Source organism: Lolium rigidum, chromosome 5 (assembly GCF_022539505.1).
Source record: "Lolium rigidum isolate FL_2022 chromosome 5, APGP_CSIRO_Lrig_0.1, whole genome shotgun sequence".
In the NCBI taxonomy this organism is placed as follows: domain Eukaryota; kingdom Viridiplantae; phylum Streptophyta; class Magnoliopsida; order Poales; family Poaceae; genus Lolium; species Lolium rigidum.
Genome location: NC_061512.1, coordinates 56,419,127 through 56,426,954, shown reverse-complemented (window position 1 = coordinate 56,426,954; position 7,828 = coordinate 56,419,127).

Genomic DNA, 7,828 nt, shown 5'->3' with positions numbered 1-7,828 from the left:
GATAACCTGAGAGCCGATCGAGGCTCGTATTTAACGTTTACATGTATGCCCTGCAGGAAACTAAGCGAGGCAATCTCATCACCTTCCTGACCGGGTATAGGTCAGGTGGCACGCCCTTGCACTTCGCAACGCCGCGTGTGACCAGAAGAGCATTGCGGGCCGTCGCTCGGAGGGGTCTCAGCCAGCCGCAGCTCTAGGCTCCCCCCGGCTCTACAGTGTTGACAAGGCCGCTGCCCGCCGGTGGGTTTTGGCAGTCAACACAGATATAATGTATCGCCCTATATATACAGGTTCTGATAATCCATGGATCGAATAAAACCGCAGTAATCTATGAAGCATAGTGATCTGTACGCTGAAGCCAAGCACAGATTTTTCATATTACATCAAATACTTACCACATATTCTGTGTTGAGTCGCCGACGGAGGTACCAGCAGCCAGTAAGCACTAGGGGGAGCACCAGAGCTTGGCCGCGTCGGCGTGGGGCTAGGAGACGGCTCCAATAGGGCTCTGTTAGGTATCATCTAGGGATTCACTCAATTCGACATGGATTTGAGATACAAGCTTCGCTCAATTCAGATTACAGAGGAAAGGGTATGAGAGATCGATGAAGGAGACTGGGAAGACTGTTTTACCGCCGTGATCCTTCTGAATGAGTTTAGCTTTGCCCTTTGTCTCCTATATGTAGCATCTGGCCTTGCTAGTGGTTGACGGTTGGGCTGGGCCTATGATGAGGATCCCGTGGCAGCCCATGTACAGGTAAGGGTCCCTAACACCCCTCCCTCCTTGAAACTAAGCTTGTCCTCAAGCTGAAGCCTTGCCGCTGGAGTTTCACGACAAGTGAAGGCATGAAGCACTTGTAGTTTAGGTGAGTGCAGGAACTCCCATGGTTGCTGCTGTAGGCGGAGCCAAGAACTTTTGTTTCGATGCACTGGATGCACTGAGCCGCCGGGGTCCCATGGTAATCGGAGCAAGTTGTGTCGATTCAAACCTGGCATATGCCCCCCTCCTTGAAATGTTCCTTGTCCGCCGACGAACGACATAGTGAACCCAAAGATCACAGACCCTCCGTGGTCCCATAACGTTAGCATATTGATGCATGCCACACCCCAGCAGAACAGCGACAGTGCAAAGAAAAGCATCCGGTACAACACTGAAATAGAGCCACAGACCCTTTGTGTTGTTCCACCGATGACAATCACCCCTCAATATCACCAGACTAGATGAACCAACATTTCTGGCCATAGCGCTCATCACAGATATAATTATATCAGCATGTGCGCTTCCTTGCAAGTGACAGCCAAGTCGTTGTGGCTTTCCATAAGAACTCAGCAGAGAACAATAACATGTGATGGTCTGATATTGTCAGTGAAAGCGATACTGATGCAGTTCTCTTCTCTTACTTGTCCCATGAGACAAATGTCCATTTCTAGTTGGAGGAATTGCCGTAGAGCATGTCCATCCTAAATGTAATGGCAATTATAATCCAGACTCACAGACAGTTGTTTCATGATAACCCCAACCAAGACTGCCACTATCAGCCAAAAAGCAGTAGCCCGATCCTTCAGTTGGCTGACAATTTAACACATCTGTAGATATACCTTGAGCTGCTGGTTGTAGCTTGTGAGGTGTAAGCAAGATCTGGTCAAAATACATTTTCTGATTGAACTCTTCGCCAGGGTCCCACAATTCTGAGCTTGCATCTTGTAAGGCACATATTATTGTTCCCAAATTGGAATTGTATGCCAGGTTGCCCCAGGCCAAACTGAACACGGTTGGTGCCAGAACACTAAGTTGATATGCATGAGTAAGCAACAAACATGGCTGGACTGAACAAGTAGCATAAATTTGCAGAGAAAACCAAGTGCTGAGTATGCTCGTGAATTCAGTCCACATAGCAATTGTAAACCACCAAATTTTCATGTATTTCAGGGCAACAGACTGGATGCGAATGATCAGAGCACTTTGACAAATTGCAGAATGCGCAAACTTCCAGTATCGGTTGACTTTTCCAATATGCATTAGCCCACAGCTAAGCACCGAAGCTATATTACCCAATTGCAGCTGAGCAGAGACAAAGGCACCAATTTCAGTCAGGACGACAGTTGTAGATGACAATAATACAACCGCATATTTGAGAGCATCATATTGACCAAGAATAAGCAGAACCCTTTGACCATTAGCAACCAGCCGATTTAAAGCTAGTTCAAGACTCGTGGAAAACACTTGAAAATTGATAGGAATAGATTCAGAAGCAGAAACATGATATATTGTCAGTGTCATTGCACTCTCTGGTTTGCAAGAATTCCAATGCTACAACATATAGGTCAACCAATTCTGAAACTTACCTAACATGTCCCTGAATTTTGCTAGGTATATCCATGAGGTATACATCAGTTCGCCATGTTGTTTCTTTTGCCGCACCCAGAACTTTTTCAGATTCAGAAAAGTTATAGTAGTAGTATAACCAATCAGTAACAGTCGGCGCCGAACTGAACATGTCACACTCACATGCATGTAAACTCCGGTGACAAAATACTCAGGCCAATGAGAAGCATCTCGAATTGCACAAGAAAACTGATCATATGGACTAGCTGACCTCCTCATTGAATCCACAATCTGTGATTCCTTCAACTGACAACTACAAAAATAATGGTCAGGCTTTTGTGAATAAGACAAACAAACAGTTACAGCTGATCTGCAATTGAAATCTCAGTACTGACAACTCAAAGCTGCGAAATTGCCACTGTCCAAGAGAACGGTCAGTAATGTGACGGGCATATAGGACCATTTGATAAAAGCTTCAGTCAAGGCCTCTGACCATAACTAGCAACTGGAACCAAGAGATAATGCATGGAAGCCAAACAAGAGTAGTATGGTATGTCTGGGCTGACTGCATCTCCATTCACTAGCATAGGTAGTGGATCACAATGCAACCAGTATAGGTGAAGAGATTACCGCATAAATCTGAGATTTGGAACTCGATAACAGAGGACATTTTTGCATCGGAACTATCAGATAGGCACCACCGAGAGCCCGAGACGCGTTCTCGGCGGCCTAGCTTGGAAACTCAGAGCCGTTAATCTTCCCGAACGATGGCCATGGTCGGGGCCGTGCCTCATCTCCATCTGCATGAACACCCATGACAGAAGGCCAGGGCATGGGTCAGTGTACCGGGACCTTGTTCGTGTTACGGTTACGCTGACTAGAACTCGCCTGAAGTCGGTGTACTTGGACCTTGTTTGTGTTCCGCTGAATAGAACTCACCTGAAGAGCTCACTGTTATCGCAGATTTGTTGCAACTGAACCATAGGCGTGAAATCCGCCGGCATGGGAACTAACGAGAACACGCCGGTTACAGCCACAGGCGCCGCTGCAACAGAGATGGTGTTGGTGTTGAGGCTGTACTCAGTTGGAGTAGATGGCGAGGACGCAGCCAGCACTGGAATGGCCACTGGGTATCGGGGCAGGCAAACCATCGAACATGTGGCGGGCGTCGATGCAACTCCGCTGATGGCTTGGCCATCGAGGGCTCCATGACTTGTTGCATCTGCAGCAAGCACAGGGACGATGTGGACGGTGTCCGTGGGCACCGTTGACGCCGTCGTTGTGGCGGGTGCAGTCGTTGACTCGGTGGAGTCGCGGCTCTTGGCTCTCCCATCGAGCGCTTGGTCTGCGTCGGAGCTACAGGGCCGGCAACGTCGATGGCGGGAACGAGGTTGGCGTAGGGGTTGGAGGACGCTGCCGCTGCCACCTCGGTGACGCAGCAGACTTCACTCCAGTCCAGGAGGACGTCAAAGAAGAGGAGGCCGTCCCGCACTCCCGCCCAGGGAAAATCGATTATAACCCCCCCCCCCCCCCGCGTTGGTAGGAAGCTGACTTTTTGGCTCTTGGATGCAAGGCATCTCCGTAGACAAAAAAAATTATACTACCTTCATTTTAAAGAATATAAAACGCACGCGAGGTATTTCAAGATAAACTTTGATCATAAAAACTGAGCAACACAATCTTTGATTATATTATATGTAATTAGCATCGTTGGATTTATACTGAAAAATATTTTTAATAATGTTAATTTCATACAAACAATCTTTATATATTTAAAGTAATTCTGGGTCAAAGAAAAAGCATGTAAAACGAGGACACCTTATTCTTTGAAACATGGGTAGTAGTAATTTTGAAAAGTCAAAAAAAAATTGAATCTTCCTGAAAACCAAGGATGATCAAGTTTGTACTCGTAAAAAAAACTTGGAAACGAAATAATTACCATGATCTCCAGGGCAAAAATGACAAAATTATGACGAATATAAAGTGAATATTAGGGGAAGACTTGGGTAGGATCAGCTTTTAGGTAGAATCTATGAGATCAATTTTTTTGAAGAGACAAAACATGTTCAAATATTATGGAAAAAAATGACAACGCACAACTATGTTACATATGCAAGACTAAAAATTTACAGCTTCAAATTCCACATATACTTAGAGAACCAAAAAAGACAAATTTAGGTGTGAATAGTGTAAACTACAATTCAATCAGATCTGACACTATTCATAGTTGGATTTGTCTTTTTTGTTTCTTCAAGTGTAGAGCAAATTTTGAGCTGAATTTTTTTGGAGTTGTAGATACAATCCATAGGTATGTTATATATTATTTTCAGATTTTTTCATATGATAAAAATATGTTTTATGTGAGTTGATCCTATGATCTCACCCAATTGATAGATCCTATACAAGTTTCCCCCGTGAATATTACCTGGTCATGGGGTGTTTCGAGTTTTTTTTACCCACGATATAATAAAAGTTATTTCCTAGGGAAATGTTTTGTTTCAAGTACAAGACCTGGTCATCTTTGATTACTAAAAAAGTTTGAACTTTTTTGAATTTTTTTAATATATTATTTTATTTTTCCAAGTATATGGGTGTGTGGCACCCGAGAGCCAATCTGTATTTCCCCCTGTTGGCACGCCTTCTCTCTTGAACCCCTTTCTTGGTATGCATCTGTTTTAACTTTTAATCCCCCAGGTCAGCACGGGTGTCTCTAATTATCCCCTTTTGCATTGTTACAGCTTGAGTGTGATTATGGTAAAAAAAGGTTCATATTGTTATGAAATTCCTATTTATGTGGATGTCCATAACCTCTATATCATCAAACCTATAACCCCTATGACATTAGTAGTGTACTCTCTTTCATAAATCCTTTTAACTCTTAATCCTCATGTGACTATATATGGAGAACATTGTACGCATTGTGTAGAGATGAATAAAGATTAAGTTTTTTTTCCTTTCTCACTACCCATCTCTATGCATGTTCTAACATTTATATTGTAGTTACTTCATAATACGTTATCAACACGATCGTCTCATTGTCGTCAACATCATATACTTTTTCAACGGTAGGATATTATTCTGACCAATCTTTATTTGTTTGCAATATTATTAGTGTGATTTATATTTTGTATTCTTCATATTATAGTTCTCGATGTCAAATCTTGCCAAACTCGATTTTGTTGCTTTGGACATCACCGGCAAGAACTACTTACCATGGGTACTAGATGCTGAAATTCACTTGAATGCCAATGAGCTTGGTGAAACAATCAAAGAAGGAAATAAAGAATCGAGCCAAAATAACGCTAAGGCTATAATCTTTATTCGATGCCACCTCCATGAAGGTTTAAAGGATGAATACCTTACAGATAAAGATCCACTTGTTCTTTGGAACAATTTGAAAGAAAGGTATGAACACCAGAAAACAGTGATCCTCCCTAAAGCTCGTTATGATTGGCTGCACCTAAGACTGCAATATTATAAAAGTGTTTCTGAATACAATTCAGCCATGCTTAGAATAACTTCACAACTATTATTATGTGGAGAAAAAGTCATTGATGAGGAAATGTTAGAGAAAACATACTCTACATTCAATGCCTCAAATGTGTTGCTTCAGCAACAATACCACAAGAAAGGGTTCAAGAAATATTCTGAACTTATTTCTTGTTTACTAGTGGCGGAACAAAATAATGAGCTTTTGACGAAAAACCATGAGTCATGTTCACGTGGTTCTAGTCCATTCCCTGAAGTGAATGTGATGAGATATGATAATCACAATAAAGGACGTGGCCGTGGACGCGGCCGTGGGTCGTGGTCATGGATATGAATATGGACGAGGCTGTGGTAGAGGAAATTATGGTGTTCATTTCAAGAACACGGCTAGGCATCAGAACATGCCCGAGAAGGAAGACAGAGAAAAGGGTGAAATGGATAAAACTGAGCATCCATGTCGTACAACAAAATACCTAGTTGATCTATATCAACAATCACTTCAGAAGAAACATAAACGCATTGAGACCAACTTTGCAAATGGCAATGGTGATGACACATTTGGTGTTGGCATGACAGCTTTTGAAGAACATGGAAGCCATGATACGGTTCATTTGGATGTCTCTGATTTCCTCACATAGGAATAATTTATATCGTTGTTACTTATTGCTTCATATCTGAATAAATGTATATTAATTGTAATAAGAATAAAACATGGTATTTCCTCTCTTTATTGTAAAATAAATTCTTATTTTTTAGTACTCCTGCATGCATGTATTCTTTCACTATTTCGAAAATCTATTTCAATACACTAATGTTTAATATTCTGTGGTGACCCTGCATACCACTGCATGTTGCAGTATGCCAGTCGTTGATATAACATTCACGAAGTACCATTCCGCAAATATTACATCCCTCAGAGTAGTACAACAGAACATAGCAGGGTCCATAACTCATTCACTTATTATTACAAGCATCAAACATATATTGTCTTGGAGCTCCTCTTGGGTCCTAAGAGGGATACCCCTGGGTTCGAGGCGAACCCATCTTAACTTACAATATAGAAGTTTCACTAGGTTATACATTTATTGCCACGAGCAGCTAAATACTAAAAGTTCGGGCTGCTCGGTTACGACTACTACTGGATGTCTCTAGGCTTGATCTCCCCCGGAAGCCTCTCCGGATCCGTAGACGATGAGGTAGTCTACGCCTTCTATACCTCCAGAGAGGTCTGGTTCTTCATAGCCGATGATCTCGGCTCCTTCATTGTTGTCGTAGTCCTCCTCCAGACGATTCAGACAATCCAAGCAAGGGATTTAAGAGTGGGATGAGTACGAGCGTACTCAACAAGTTCATTATAGGAAAGAGGTGTTTAATGCACTAGCTACGATATTAGACCAGAAAGTCTAATACCAATGCAGGTTTTGATAAACATTTCTTCAAGAAATTGCTTTTATTTCAAAGAGCTATGTCCGTCAGCCTTCACCGGTTTACTAGAACTTCATGGAGCTCCTTTCCGGCCGCGTTCGCAGTTCCATATCCCGGAATAGGGAGTGACAGGTCACAGTTCTTTACACTCTGCAGAGGTGTGTTGCTTTACCCATAAGAGATCTTAACCTTGGTGCCAACCGGGCAGCTTTCCCGTCCACACTTTCTTTGGTGTGAGGCCCGATATAAGGTCTAGCCAATCATGTTCCTCCGCTACCTCGAACACCCACCCTTTGTTGCATGCCCCGACCCTGGGTCCACGCCGGTCCCATTATTCCTGTAGATTTCAAGGTGGACCCCGACCACGACATCGATCTGTTGGGCTCTACCATACACTCCTACGCCGGTAGGCTGCAACCCATCATAGACCGCAATACCAGTGGGGACTTAGGACTCCCCGGCCTCACCGCTTGCTCCTTCGGGCGACAAGTGTACTACGGACTATGCCGTGGGGACTTAGGACTCCCCAGCCTCACCGCTTGCCCCCTTGGATTACAAGTGTACTACGGTAAAGCGCATCCGTTGATG